We start from the raw sequence: 16,491 nt of genomic DNA on the forward strand, positions 1-16,491 counted from the left end.
CACCTCCACCTTGCGTGCATGCCTCAACGTCGCATAAGGGGCCTCGCGCCGAGACACCCTTCATTGAGGGCCTCGCTGCGTGACGCTAGGAGTACAAGGCATCCACGACTGTTGTGTCACCAAGGGACAATAGGCCTTGTGCCTAGAAATCGTCGAGGAGTTGCAAAACTCACGTAGACCAGAGATGACACCGTTATGGACGAGAATTTGGCTATGCAAGGTCCGATAATTCTCTATGCACCAGGGAGACCCAGGCTACCCCATTGAAGAATCCATAAGTCATTCAACACTTAGCCAAAGATGATGAAATTTAAAGCAATTGTGTATCTTAGACATGTGAGAACAACCATCAGGTACAGGATACACGTAGAGGCACAGGATGTACAACCATATGGAGAACAGAGGCCTTACTTTGACATCCATATCATACATGTAGTGGTGGTACAAATTAGTACAAAGAGTGGAGGCACTACTTGCACACCTCTGACCATGTACCAGGGCCGACATCACAGCCTCCTGCACCACTATGTCTGGTGCCACTACCCTGACAATGTACATGTGTATCATTTTGTCCCCTGGGAGCCCAATGTATCAAGAGTCGTAAGAGCTTCACTATAAATAGACTTTCACCCCTCCAGCAAAGGTGTCAGAAAATGGGACATTGTAACCAGAGAGTATTGAGTAGTACAAGTATTATCTACATGTTCACTCTACAACTTGATTCTATGTCCATGTAGCCATCATAATTTCTACTATGCTTCTTTACCACTCTCTGTTTACTCTTAAGCTCATAAGTTTTCCGATCTAACTTGGTTGACGAGTTCTCACCATCAACAGTTTGGCACCGTCTATGGGAAGGACAACTATCAAGTCGTTGTACTTACATCAATTTTGACTAGAAAAAATGCCAAGGCGTTGAAAACGCCTATGGGAATCTTAGGATGTTGAGATCCACCTTGACGGAGGCTGATTAATAGCCTCCAGAAGAGACCCTCCACCACCTGAGAATGGAGGTATGCCAGAGGAACATCCAACCCCTGAAGGGGAGAAGGAGGCATCACTCCCGTCTGTCCAACCTAAGGGAGGTCATCATGAACCATCTACAACCCATATGGGTGGCCTGAGTAAGCACCCTCCTCCTCGACAACAGATTGCACCATGCTCCGGCCATTGGGATCCATGCCCTTCTTTGCATAGGCCCGACCACATTTTGCGAGTGCACTCTGTGAGTCCCAGCACCAAAACTCGCTTTTACGAGAATGAGATACATGAGTTACACATAAAAAATCAAAGGCTGGAAGCCAAAATAGAGTACATCAGAAGGTGTTGAATGACATGCTACAAGGGAGGTCGAGCATGCCTCTTCCCCCGCATAGGAGAAAAAAGCATGGATGAGGAGATGAAACACAACTCTCCACTTGTTATACCCCTCGCCCAGAATACAAGGGAGGTTATACACCAGTGGTGAAATCTGGCACGAACCCCACCTACGGGAAGTGCGAACCCAAGACTACCCCCAAAAGAGCTTCACCTGACTTAAGGGAGAGATTTAACCAGAGAGGGCCTGAGGTAAAAACTACACCCTCTGCAGCTCCCCTGAGGGACTCAACCAAAGCGAGGGTTCAGTCTGAGAACCTACAAGACTCCTTAAGCAAAAAGATCAGGGAACTAGACACTGAAATGGAAAGCCCTCGAGGCAAGATTATCACTGTACCTGGGGGCACAGAGATGACGAAGAATTTGACCATGATTCGCCCTTCACAAGGAAGATCCAGGTTGAGCAACTCCCCACCAGCTTTAAAGAGCCTTACATGACTCTGTACAAGGGTACTATAGACCCAAAGTATCACTTAGACACTTTTAATAACTTGATGAGGCTAAGGGGGGTCAACAGCAGAGCAAAGTGTCATTGATTTGCCGTTACACTTAAAGGAGTTACGTACAAGTGGTTCAAGAGGTTAAGGCTGTGAACAATCAAGTCATGGCAGCGATTCTCTGGCGAATTTCTTCAGCAACACCATGCAGTCTGTGATTATGGTATGCCAATTACCAGCCTCACTAACGTAAAAGAAGGCGAGAATGAAAGTTTGAAGAGCTATATCCATAGGTTCAATATGGAAGCAACAAAGTTGGGAAGTTCCACTAAAGCGGATCTCAAGATGGCTATTACAGCCGTAGTTCATCCAGGAAGTAAGTTATGGGATAACATGCTCAAGAGAGAGGTTACAAACTTATATTACTTCTTCGAAAGAGCACAGAAGTATATACGTGTGGAAGAGGGCCATAAGAACTTGCATGTTGAGGAAAGCAAACCTTCCTCCAATCACCCGTCTACCAATACGTCTAAAGATTCCACGTAGAAGAGAATATCGTGATAGAGGAGTCACTGATCAAGTTGAAATTGGAAGAGGTCTACAAAAAGGCTTCAAAGAAGAAGCTAGTAGGATTCATCAGATCATCTCAATTGGCCCCCATAAAGATCCAAAGAAGTCGCTCAGCTGATTCCAGAGATTTGGAATTGTCGAAGCATATCGGAGAGAACAAAAAACAAAGTGTTTGGCAAGAAAAATCTCACCAACCACTTAGGAGGTATTAGACCCGACCTCAATAGGCACCTAGCCATGTGCAAAATAGATGCCTAGCCACGCGAGCCTCAATGGGCACCTAGCCATGTGCAAAATAGGTGCCAAGCCTAGCGAGACTCAACAGGCACCTAACAATGTGAAAATTTGGTGCCTAGCCTCGCGAGCCTCAACAGGCACCTAGCCATGTGCAAAATAGGTGTCTAGCCTCATGCGCCTCAATAGGTGCCTGGCCAAGTGTAAAACAAGTGTCTGGCTTTGCGACATATATATAAAAGTACTTATAATACATATATGTGAGAGCGGTGAACCTTATGAGACAAAATTTGAATCTATAAGGACTAACTTGTAATGCCCTAGCTAATTCTAAGACCTCGGACCATTAAAAACTACTAAAACATAGCTACTATTTTGGAAGACATGCATAAAATAATAGAAATTTTATTATAAAAATCCAAAATACTGTACATAATACAAAATATGGGATCCCAGCCTTATTTACATAAAAATATATACATAAACTTTAATTAATTGTTTAAAAACTAAGTGCGGAAATACATAAGAACAAAAATTAAAAGACTTGAAACAACGTCATCCTCGATCTTCCAAAAGTCCATTCAATCAATCCATCCCCAATACACATGCCAAGCTGCCACGAATCCATCCCGCCTTCCAAGTCCATTTTCCCGTGCCATCTAAAATAAAAGGAATGAGTCTAATGCCCAGCAAGGAAAATCAACTAAAAACATATATCATACATCATTAGAATATCTCATAAAACATATACTACAAAACATATTACGTAAAAACGTATATCATATAGGACTACAATATTAATGGTCATTAACTCATTACCGTGGTATGTAATTAAACCATCTAGGTCCTCAGTCTACTAATCAAGGTAGGTTAGATAACAAAGTAGTATATGATAACCGATCTAGGTCCTCTGTCTACTAATCGAGGTAGGGTAAATCATAACTCTAATCCACAATAATGATAAAAATCTTGGGGTTCGCTATCTAAGCAACAATAAGCCCCAAGCGACTAAAAACATATTCATACATATATACATAGCACATAATATATCATAGCATATAAACATATCATAACACATATATTCTAACCTATTTTCCTTACCAAAAACTGGGATATTGGAGACAAGAACGGGATTGGAAAACTCCTAAAATCAATAATAAAAACCATGAGCTTCTAAAGAAATGGAAATGAAAAAGAGATATAAACCATCAATATAGAAACTTACCAAAGAACCTTAAGTTTCATGAACTTAAACACCTAACCAAAAGTCATAATAATGAGTTAGGATCTAAAAGAAAATAAAAGAACTATGATGAACTAAATCTGAGGATAAGAATACCTTGATAGACTAGAACATCGATCTACAACTTGATACCAAAATGTCACTCTATCTTACTTCACAAGTGTTTATAAAGCTTAGATTGAAAACCTTTTAAATCCCAAACCCTAGTGTTTTCTCTCTAGAATAAACTTAGCAGCTTGGATGCTCTGAAGAATGCTTGAATGATGAATGAGATGGCTGAGTACTAGGTCTTATTTATAGAGTTCAAGGAGTGAAACTAACCCCTTTTAAAATGAATAAATAAATGAATATAAATTGAATAAATTTGAATTTTTGGTTCAACAACTGCCTAGAACTCGGTCAAAAACGTTCAAGAGCAAGTCCAAGTTGTTGAGGGTTGTTTCTAATTTAAATCCACAAAGTTTCAAAAATGTCTCCAAGAGTCGATATATTGCCTACCCTAGGCGATATATCGCCCCTACCTATACCCCGAGCTTTCGTGGTTTCGTTCCTACGAAATCTACGTGTTTTCCTTATCTTCCGTAGGCGATGTATCGGCCCTATAGCTGCGATATATCGGCATACGATGATATTTTAAACACTTTTTTGCACACTTTCAGCATATTTGAAGTTTGTTAAAAAACTCTGACTGAGTAAAACATAATCCTAACGGCTGTTGGAAGGTTCTAGATCTTCTAGATCTATCTTTTTTTAAATTATTCATCCAAAATGCTTAAATCCTCAATAAACATGCTTGTGACAAGTGTCATGTTCTTATTTATTCTATCTAAACCTTAGGTTATAATAAGTAATATTTCTAGGACCAGCTATATTAATCAAACCTTATGTTATAATTAATATTTCTAAACTATAGGATAAACTTATAAAATCTATAACTATTTCCATGAGTTTCCAACTAAATCCCGGCTTGAACTAATAACCACTAAAACTAAAATAATACAAGCTACAACTACTACTACCACTATCTAGCTAAGTAAAATTCTGAGATGCTACATAACAGCCCTCATAGAATCTAAAAAAGTCAAAAGGTCCCTAAAAAATGACCTCTTCACGAACAAACTCATCCTGCAAAGGGACCACGTCGTAAAAGATGAAAGGGGAGCCTAAAGAGGTCCCTAAGTCTAGATCAACTGAGTCACCTTACCAAGGGAGAAAAGGCCTTGGAAATAGATGCTTGCAAGGTTTCACAAGGACCATCTCCCTACAAGGATCCAGACCAGATGGGAGATCACCTCAAAAACCAAAAAAGGGTCTCAAAAGAAGATGCTCATGAAAAGTGTCTCAAAGAAGACGCTTGTGAAAAAGGTCTCAAAGAAGACGCTTGCAAAAATAGTACTATGCTTAATGACGAGAAGGACGCTTCTCGCAAAAAATAAAACACGCACGTAGAAATATATAAAAGGATAGTGAGAGCCGAAGGGGCCAACATATCCTTACAAGTAGTCAAGGTGCAGCAACAGACACGAATCACATGCAATAGAGAGGTCCCAAAGGGAACCCTTTCAAAATAAGAGATCCGCGTGCATAAAGGCACATGATAATGTTCTGTCACAAGATAAACATAAGACGTAGTGGGACTCATTAAAAGTTCCTCATGAAGAAAACACGAAATCTGGAAAACCCACTCAGGTAAAATAAGAACATTACAACCAAATGAAAGTAAAAATAAAGAAGCTACCCACACATGGGGGCAAAAGATGGGTCAGGAAAAAACTTCATGGTTTCCCACCGCGAGCACTCCACTCGACAACCTTACCAACATCGTAGTCACCGAATGAGGAGAAGTTAGAGCCAAGATCTTGTTCCATATAAGAACTTTAACTTTTGTTCTTTTCTTACTCTTAGACGGAGAGGAAGTCTTCTCTACAACTGCTCCTATCTTGTGTATGGCCTCAACAAACTGCTTCTCAAGTCCCCAAATCTTGGCAATAAACCGATCATTCTCTGCCCCGGCCAATGGTAGATCTTTTGTCGACATCACTTATACTTCAAGGGTATCAATCAACGAGCAAGTACTGATAGACTACATAGTCGAGTCGACCTGTTGGTAATAATGAAGAAGCCAACAAGACGAAGGAGCTTCAAGAAAGAATTGCTAAAGCACTCTTCACTCAGAAATCTTACAAGCTCTAGATACGCGTAAAGCACCCTGGGCAACAATTTAAGAGCACCACACAAGAGCTCACCCTGTCCAAACGATGCTTCTTTGGCTCTTCGGGTAGAGTGGCTCAAGTTTTTTTTCTGCGGCCCGATGTTTGTACAACAATGACACCCTTGGATCTATATAAAAGAATAATTGGCATTAGTTAAACTTCAAAGGAGTCCTGAGGTTCTCCACTCATGAAGTATGCTTTTCCATATCTTGTAAATTGAGAAAAGCCCTTGCAGCGTGAATGTCATAAAGATGGCACACAAAAAAAGAAAAAGAAAGAGCAAAGTCTACAAGAACGCCTAAAGGCCTCCCTATAGACTGGGGGGAAAGTGTGGATGCCAAAAATCCACCAAGGAAAAAAGGTCTGATCCATTATTGAAGTAAATGGGTAAGGGGCACTAAAGGAATCAAGTGCGTGTTAGAGGCAGAAGGTTATTACGTGCCACCAAGAGGCCACACATTTGCGAGGCCCTAGGCATCACGAGGTCATTCCACGCCCATGGGTGGAAAATGCGAGATGCCCCCACCTTCCGCGCATGCCTCTAAGCTGCATCCCCTCGCGAGACACCTCCATCTCGCATGCATGCCTCCAAGATGCACCCCTCGAGAGACTCCTCCACCTCACGCAACTGGCTCCTAGTCGTGCCCCTCTTGAGGCTCACATGCATACCTCCAAGATGCACCCCTCACGAGATGCCTCCATCTCACGTGCATGCCTCTAAGCTACAACCCTCATGAGACGCCTGCACCTTGCGCGTCTGGCTCCTAGTCGTGCCCCTCGCGAGGTACTTCCTTCTCGCGTGCATGCCTCCAAGCTGCACCCCTCACGAGATGCCTCCATCTCACGCGTCTGCCTCCAAGCCATGCCCCCTCACAAGACGCCTTCATCTCGTGCACATGCCTCCACGCCGTGCCCCTCACGAGACACCTCCACCTCTTGCGTCTGGCTCCTAGTTGTGCCCCTCGCGAGGCAATTCCATCTTGTGTGCATGCATCCAAGTTGCACCACCCGCGAGACGCCTCCGTCTCATGCGTCTGCCTCCAAGCCATGCCCCCTCACGAGACACCTCTGTCTCGCACGCATGCCTCCACGATGTGCCCCCTTGCGAGATACCTCCACCTCACGCACATGCCTCCACGCTGCACAAGAGGCCTCACTGCGTGAGGCTGGGAGTGCAAGGTATCCGCGCCTTGGTGTCGCCAAGGGACAATAGGCCTTGCGCCTTGATATCATCAAGGAGTTGCGGAACTCACGTAGAGTAGAGAAGACACCATTATGGACAAGAGTTTGGATGTGCAAGGTCCGATAATTCTCTATGCACCAAGGAAACCCAGGCTACCCCGTTGAAGAATCCATAAGTCGTTCAACACTTAGCCAAAGATGATGAAACTTGGAGCAATGGTATATCTTAGACAAGTAAGAACAACCATCAGGTACAGGGTACACGTAGGGGCACGAGATGTACAACCATATGGAGGACAGAGGCGTTACTCTGACATCCGTATCATACATGTTGTGGTTGTACGAATTAGTACAAAGAGTGGAGGCCCTACTTGCACACCTCTGACCATGTATTAGGGCTGACACCACAGCCTCCTGCATCACTACATCTGGTGCCACTACCCTGATGATGTACCTATGTACCATTTTATCCCCTGGGACCACAATGTATCAGGAGTCGTTAGAGCTCCACTATAAATATACTTTCACCCCTCCAGCAAAGGGGTCGAAAAATGGGACATTGTAACCAGAGACTATTGAGTAATACAAGTATTCTCTCCTTGTTCACTCTGCAACTTGATTCTAAGTCCATGTAGCCACCATAATTTCTTCAATGCCTCTTTACCACTCTCTGTTTACTCTTAAGCTCATAAGTTTTCCAATCTAACTCGGTTGACGAGTTCTCACCATCAACAATGTATTTAAGGAATTTAATTATGATTGGGAAGTTACCCATTCCTGTAAGTTACCAAATATTGAAGGATTACCCAACACTATCCATCGAATACCTATGAATAAAGGGGAAATAGACAGTAAATGGGACATAATTTTGTATGCAAAAACTCAACAGAAATTGTTTTAAAAAATTTCTCCAGAGTGCCTAAACAGAATAACATAGACTCCCTGACTAGGTGAATTTTAATCATTGAACCACATAAAACTTATTGTGTTCTTTATTTACAGTTTCATAAAATGCCTAATCATCTATTTCAGATTTCTTAATCTATTGTTGGCGAAAAACTACGTCAACATTTTCTAATAAAAGGAACACAACATGTGGCTTTTCAATCATTAATTAGGAGTGGAATATATAGATATATATATATATGAATATATAAAAGTATACACACATTTGTTGACTTTTCATGGTTTTCTTTATTGAATGTGTACCCGTAAAAAGGAGGGACACGCTACAATTCATCAACTAATAAAAGACTTCAAAACAGAGAAAAACCACGTAAAAAACACAATACATTAGGGAATACCCCACCAAGAAAAAAGCAACACACACAAACAAGATAATGAAAACAATGGAAAACAATTGTCAAATAATAAAGGGCATAACCCACCTAAGGGTGAGCTAAGAAACAAGACAGTCCACTAAAAGAAGAGGCTAAAGCACACTAGTTAGAAACAAAATGCATTAACTCAAGAAACAAAGGCACTCACTAAACAACGAAAGAAAAACAAGACAGCCATTGAGTATAGCAAAGCAAACCAATAAACAAGATACCACATGCTAATTCAAGCTAACAAACTTTGAAAGACCTAATTCTAAACTAAATGTTTATCCATCTTATCATATGTTCATCTCTCTTGAAGATGGGTCACTTTTGAAAAAATACATAAATATTAATTATAAATAGTACAACAGGGCATTTAAAAAATGGAAATGACAATCTTGAGAGAAATAATAGATTTTATTTATATAAGTTGGTTAAGCAAGAAAATCTGACACATCTTTCAATTTCTAAAAATCAAACTATTAAACCATTCAATTGTTTAATGTAAATCTTTGTATATATAAGAAATGTGTACTCACCTTGTTCAAATTGTTAGAGAAAATTTGGACCCTAAATAATATGAAGGTTTAAGGATTTCAACTTTCAAATTCTTAAACCTACACCAAAAATATCAAATAATAGCAGGTCAAAAATATTATAATACAAATATAAATTAGATTTTTATGTATCAAAATTGGGAAAAAAGGTTGAAATTACCTTAGTCGTCGTCCATGGAGCAAGGGAGGAGAATCTCATGGGAGGCAGATGTGAGGCACAGTTGCCTAAAGTGGAGACATTTAAAGGGTTGCTCGCTTGAACTAGTTTAGTTCGCGTAGGGAGAAGGGTGGACTAAATATTTTGGGGTCTAGTTCACATCAGGGAGAAGGCTCGCCTGAAGTTTTGGGGTCTAGTTTGCGTAGAGCCCCGTCGCAGTCTCCGTCGAGCCTCCTGCACCAGCCACCTTCTAGAAAAAGGGGTAAGACAAAGAGAGAGAGCTCAGAGGTTAGATGTGATGGAGATTGAGAGTTGAGAGTGAAAAGGAGATAGGTTAGAGGGTGCGGCTGAATGGAATAAATTTGAGAAAGAGGATGAGAAAAAATGAATCCCTCATCCCCTAAAGCCCCAATTCGGAAAATTATATATATATATATTTGCTATCCCTTTTTACTTAATATTTTTTAGGACACGCTTTGGGCACCCTTAATAATCTTTTAGGATTATCAAAGTGTACCCTAAAAAGTCACCATTCGAATTCGTCCCTAAAATTCCATCTTCTAGTCTTTTTAGAACCCACATATTTTATTAGGACATTCATTGTGTGTCCTAAAATGTAGTTTTTAAGAACTTTCAATGAGCGTCCTAAAAACTCCAATGATCTTTTTGAGGGCCTACATTTAGGTGTGTGTCTTAAAAGGTGACATGTAAAGGGAATTTTGTAATAGTGTATATTGGATGTACTTATCTACATGTTGTAGAGAAGACAAATTATCTTGCATTTATCTACATGTTTATATGCATTATGTATTTCTCTACATGTTTATGTCCATTATATATGATTTTCTCAAGAAATATCATATGTTTATTGAAATTTTTAGTATGAAATTTTAAGTTATTAATGCATTTCTGTTCCAAATGTTGGCTTAATATTATGCCAAAATATGATTAGTGTTAATGAAAATCTTCATCAAATATGTGAACACATTCTATGTTTATATAATGTTTGCTAAATATTATGCCAAAAAATGATTATTGTTAATGAAAAACTTCTTCATATATGTGACCACGTTTTATATTTATATAATCATAAATGGTGACCTTTTGTTTTAATAACCATTATAAAATAGCTTCAGCAACACGTTACGGCTATAGGAATGTGATAATCAGAAAAAGAAAGAAGAAAATTATCATCTTGAAGTCTCTGCATAGAGATTATATATGCATAGTTGGCAGAATTATTTATTTAAGGAATATTTTTTATTTCTTAATAATGGTTTGGAGATGCCGTGGATTAACCATTGGTCAACCATTGAGCTATAAATAAGAATTCATGCACTATAAATTTGAAATATGATTGTAGTTCTATTTCATATATTTGTTAGTATTATCACATTTAAACTTAATGTTTTGCTAAACTTTTATTAGTGTTTTGTATTATTATTGTTTGTTCATAGTATCATAGTTTATTGTCATTTTTATTATATTGTTGAACACAAACTTTATTACAATATTTAATTATTAAATTACTTGGTGATAAGTGTAAACCGTTCATATCGCAGAACACCGCACCACATTTTTGTGGCACTATTTGTGCGGGTTTAAGATCTATACAGTGCTAGTAAGATTTAAAAAATTGCACAAACTGCATGTGCGGTCCAATCTAATAAATTCACCAAAACCCACACCACGAACATTCTTACTAGATATCCAAATCTCTTGAATTCTTATTTTATGTAGAGTTATATTTTTGAATTATTATTTGACTTAGATTGGACGAAAAATATTGTTTAATAATTAATAACTTAAAGATTAGTTTATGTAGGGTAAATTTTAATATACTACTTGTTACGATACATTCCTCTTAAGTGAAGATTATGAAATCAATAACAATACAATTTATTGATCAATTGTAAAGAGAGAAAAATGAAACCAGATGTTGTTTTGAATTATAAATTATTTTGAATATACATGTCATGTTGATCTATAACTAATCCCTATTCCCCTAGAAAGATATTAAAAAATGTATTGATATGTAGGATTACAAGTTTGCTTCTTACAGTAAATGAGCAATGTTGTAATCATGATTAGACTAATTATAATAAATACATGTTTTCTCATCGAAAGAAAAGGATTACCTCGAATAATATGGGCAAAAATATAGAAATCGTTGGCTCATTATTGAAATTTCTATTTTTATATATAGTACTACCAAAAGAAAAACAGATCAACAATTTACTTAATGTGGAAACAGAAAAAGTTGATTGGGCATGGTTGTCAGTTGATGTATGAAAACACTTATGAGGCAGGTAAGCAATCATATCAATCAATTTAAAACAAAACAACATATTTACATAAAAGTGTAAATGACACAAGATGTATGGTTTGGGCCTAGCCTATGTGAGCTACTGAGGCCAACGGTCTTCATTTTACTAACTTGCTTGGTTAGCTGGAATGGGCATGAAACATGTTTTGTTAATGGGCTATTGCGTTGGGCTTGAACCAATTTTTGGCTACTACAATAACTAATTGTTGTAATTTCTTTTTCAATTTTCCTCCATACATATTTTATACATATATAACAGTACATACTGTTCACGCAGTTTTTCGTCAACAGGGAATAAAGAAATTCGAGAGTGGAATTAGGCTTAATCTAAACTGATTAATAATATCACAAAAAACTTTTACGTAGTTCAGTGATTAAAATTCATCTAGTCTACGAATCTATGTTATTGATGTTGGTATTAAAGAAGAAAAATAAGATTACGTAGCGAAATAGGATCTTTAAATATATTATCAATACCAGTTAAGATCATACATATAAAATAACACATAAAATTAATAGAGATTACCTCTTGTAGCCTATTAAGTGTCCTTTCATTTTTTTTCATATAAATGAACGATCTTCCTATCATTTCTGAAAGCTTATACCTTAGCCTTCCAAGTCATTCCTTAATCACACAAGAACGTGTTTGTGCACGTAGGATTCAAATGTTGATTTAGACTCTCTAGATGTATTTGATTAGTGTTTAAAAGTATCATTTTATTAGTCTTAAAGTTTAAAATTAATTAAATTTTAATTAATATTTTCATGGATTTATTGCCATATGTCTTATATTTGAAAATATTAATTTTGATTTAATTTGAGTTTAATTTCAGGAAATAAAATGTACTTTTGACACAAACAAAAAGAAAGAAGAAAGAAAGAAATATAATTGAAAAAAAAATGATGATAAAGTGGTATTTTTTAAGGTAACTTAGGCCTAAAAATGGAGCCCGGCCCAAGCTTTCAGCAACTTCCACGCTGCCACGTGGCAGCAGGCCATTTGTCCAGCCAAGTCGCACACTTCCAGCCACTCTAGCCGAGCTGCCTGACACACTGCCACAACCTGCCGCCTGATGAGATGCCTGACGCGCTGCCACCACCTGCCGCCTGTCAGCCTGTCGCACCTGCCGAACCAACCACAGCGCGACACGCATCCCCCACGACCGAACACCACTTGCCCCACTTCCATCAGTTTTTATGCCACTTTCCCACTATTTTGTACACGATTTTATACATTTTTTTGTCCTATTTCCACTTTAAATAAAGAGCCAAATGGAAAAAAAATCATCACATTGTGGAATTAAGGTAGATAGTATAATTAGAGAGAAAAACATTCTTTTTTCTATTTTTCTTTCATTTCTTTTACATTTCTTTGAGTGAAAACAATGCTTATTTTAGGCTAAATTCTCTTATGGAAAGGCTAGAGTGAAACTCATGTTTCACATTATATTTTTATTATATTGATTCTTCATTTCCATATCTTTGTTACAATTAAATTTATTTTCTTCTATTTTTTATTCTAAATTTATTAGTGTCTTCTACATAAATCTAGTCATGCTCTTCTTATGTAATTTAGGCTCTTAATTTAATTTAGGATATTTGTTATATTATATGTTTTTTACTGCATTCTGCCATTGGTATTTTGACGCTCTAAGGTATATAATATGATAGGTTTTTAAAATTAGAAGTTAGTATAATTTAATTAAGAACATATTTTAAGGTGAGCTTTATTATATATATTTTCCAACTATAATTAGTGGTGTAGAATTATAGTTGAGTAGAATGAATCAACTTTATTAAAATATATATGTTTGCATGAATGAAACTTATGCCTTCCATATTTTCTTTCTGATTCTAATTCTTCGATTTTGTTTATTTAATGTTTAAAAAAATATATTCTTTTTCAAAGTTACATTATTTCAAAGTTTATTATTTATAATTTACTAATCTTTCTTTTTACTTGTATTTTACCTCTCTGTATATACGACATAGCCCGATTACTACTACGACCGCTTAGGAGTTATTGGGCGATATCAATTTTTAGCGCCGTTGCCGGGAAGGTAATTCTGCAATTAAAAGTTTGCATAGTAATTTTTTTTTTCTTATTTCTCTTTTATTTTATTTTTCCTGTGTAATTTTTATTTTTATTTAAATTTTTTTATTTATTCATTTTTTTTATTTGTTTATTTTTTTTATTTTTTTATTTTATTTATTTTACTTTTAGGTTTAGAATTTATTTTCTAGATTTAGGTTTTTTTCCGAAGAAAAAACATAAAATTTTTAATCATAAAAAAAACAACACAAAGCAAACACAAAGTATTGAGAACATTTGTGTAATTTTGGAAATTAGTAGAAACCAAACTTGTTCTTTCTTAGAAAAATTGGTTCTTAAATAAGGTCTGTGTTAGCGTTACCCTCCAACATTTTATAAGAACCTCAGGGAGTTCTAGAAAAGCTCTTGGGCTTAAAGTGGTACCTTGTTAGACTTCCCAATTGGCCTGGAAACATTTTTGGTGTATAATTATTACACTATTACACACTTGCGCTTATAATACTTACAAAATAAATATATATTTATGCCACGAAATAGAGACGCACTAGGGAGATTCGTGAGACAACAAGTAGAAGCTTTAGAAAACTCTCCTAGTTCGTCGTTTTCTTCCATTCGTTCAAATTCTCCCAATTCACCGAGACTTCCTGAACAACCCACGATGGCTCATCAAGATGAAGTCTAACCAAGAACGCTACAGGATTATTTACATCCTACGCGTACAACCACACCTTCATGCATAATGTATCCCAACAATATGCCAAAGTTCAATTTCAAACCTGGCATGATTAACCTCTTACCAACCTTCCATGGGTTGGAAAATGAGAGTTCGTACGTGCATATACGGGAATTCGAAGAGGTGGTGGCTACATTCAACAACCGAGCTGATGTCACCAACATTGTGAGATTGAAATTTTTTCCTTTCTCTCTCAAAGACAAAGCAATAATCTGTTTGTATTCCTTAAGGCCTAGATCTATCGGAACATGGGACAAAATGACAAAAGCATTCTTTGTCAAATATTTTCCACCCCATAAGACTAGCAGCCTTAAGAGGAAAATCTCTACCTTCATCTAGAAAGACCATGAAACTTTCCATCAGGTTTGGGAGATGTTTAGAGATTTGATAAATCAATGCTCACATCATGGATACGAAAGTTGGTGTCTGATCAGCTATTTTTATGACAGTCTCACAACCAGACAAAAACAATTCGTACAAATGATGTGCAATGGCAAATTCCTTAAAAAAGATCCCGGTGAAGCTTTCGAGTACCTCGATGATCTCGCTAAAAAGTCCTACACGTGGAATGGACCGAGTCCTATGGACAAACCACGATAACCTGGAATCTACCAATTAAGGAAAGATGACAATGTCAAAAGCCAAATTGAATCATTGAGACAACAATTCGAGGCTTTCAAATCTCAAGAAGGTAGAGGAATCTACATGGCTACAAAGGTAGAGACACGAGATCCCTGCTTCATCTGTGGAGGGACGGAACATCAACCGCAAGAGTGCCCAACTCTTGGTGAGTTAAGAGGAGGAAATGAGGAACAATGCAATGCATTAGGGGATTACAAGAAGACTTATAACCCTTTCTCAAACACTTATCAATCCCGGTTGGCGCAACCATCCAAATTTCAGCTTGAAGGATTCAAGCCAAGCATCTGGGAGCCAATGGAGACCTAAGCAGCAACAACCACCTAAAGCATACATTGCTCCTCAAAATACATCCAGTCAAGTAATTCTCTTGAGAATACTTTGCAGATGCTTGCGTAAACACAAATAGCCTCAACTCAAGAGCTCAAATCTTGTTTCACAAAAATGATAGAGGAAATGAAAGACATAAAAATCCAAATGACGAAGCTAAACACTACTTTGGAAATTCAAGAGCATGGTAGTCTTCCTGCTCAACCTCTAATCCATCAAAAAGGTCAACACATGGCACAAACCTCCTCCTCTCTAGATACAAATTTCAAAGAGGTTAATGCCATCTCTACTCGAAGTGGTCAAAGTACGGTTTCACCGTTAACTAAGAAAACGAGTACATCAATGCCTGCTCCAGATGATGATGTGCCAATAAGCATTCCAGTAAAGGCACCTTTTCCTTAAGTGTTGAAATCCACTGGAAAGGTACTGGAAAATCATGGTGAAATCCCAGACTTTTTAAACACAAGTGAAGATCAACTTGCCATTGTTGCATGTGATCAAACAAGTGTCGGCTTATGCCAAGGTTATCAAGGATTTATGCACCGTTAAAACAAAGCACCATGTCAAGAAAACTGCATTCTTGGCTGAACAAGCCAGCGCGGTAATTGACTACAAGACACCGCCTAAGTACAAAGATCTTGGTTGTCCCACCATCTCATGCCAAATTGGGGAGTAGGAATTTGGTCAAGCCCTTCTAGACTTAAGAGCAAGTGTAAATCTCATGCCATATTCAATATACTTGCAATTAGGTCTAGGAGAACTCAAGCCCACATCTGTGGTGCTACAATTGACCAATCGATCAGTTAAGAAACCTTGGGGAATAGTAGAAGACGTTATGATTCAAATTGAAAATTCTATTACCCTGTTGATTTTCTCATCTCGCACACTCAATCTGAAGTGAATATAGAGTCAAAAATTCCCATCATTCTCAGTAGAACTTTCCTCGCAACAGCAAATGCACTCATTAACTGTAGGAATGGTCTCATGAAAATCTCTTTTGGGAACATGACTCTAGAAGTGAATGTTTTCCACATTGACAAACAACCACCTAATAATGATGAGTGTTTCCAATCATATCTGATCGATACACTTATTTCGGGAGAGGTCAAAGCTAAATA

At 37.7% G+C, this 16,491-nt stretch overlaps 1 non-coding gene across 1 annotated transcript; it reads right to left on the minus strand.

The window, feature by feature from the left end:
* Positions 1-14,710: 14,710 nt before the first annotated feature.
* Positions 14,711-14,817, minus strand: LOC133807753 (small nucleolar RNA R71). The gene has a single exon (XR_009879649.1). It is a non-coding gene; the product is annotated as a small nucleolar RNA R71 (small nucleolar RNA).
* Between the last annotated feature and the right edge of the window lie 1,674 nt (positions 14,818-16,491).

Source organism: Humulus lupulus, chromosome X, assembly GCF_963169125.1.
Source record: "Humulus lupulus chromosome X, drHumLupu1.1, whole genome shotgun sequence".
NCBI lineage: Eukaryota > Viridiplantae > Streptophyta > Magnoliopsida > Rosales > Cannabaceae > Humulus > Humulus lupulus.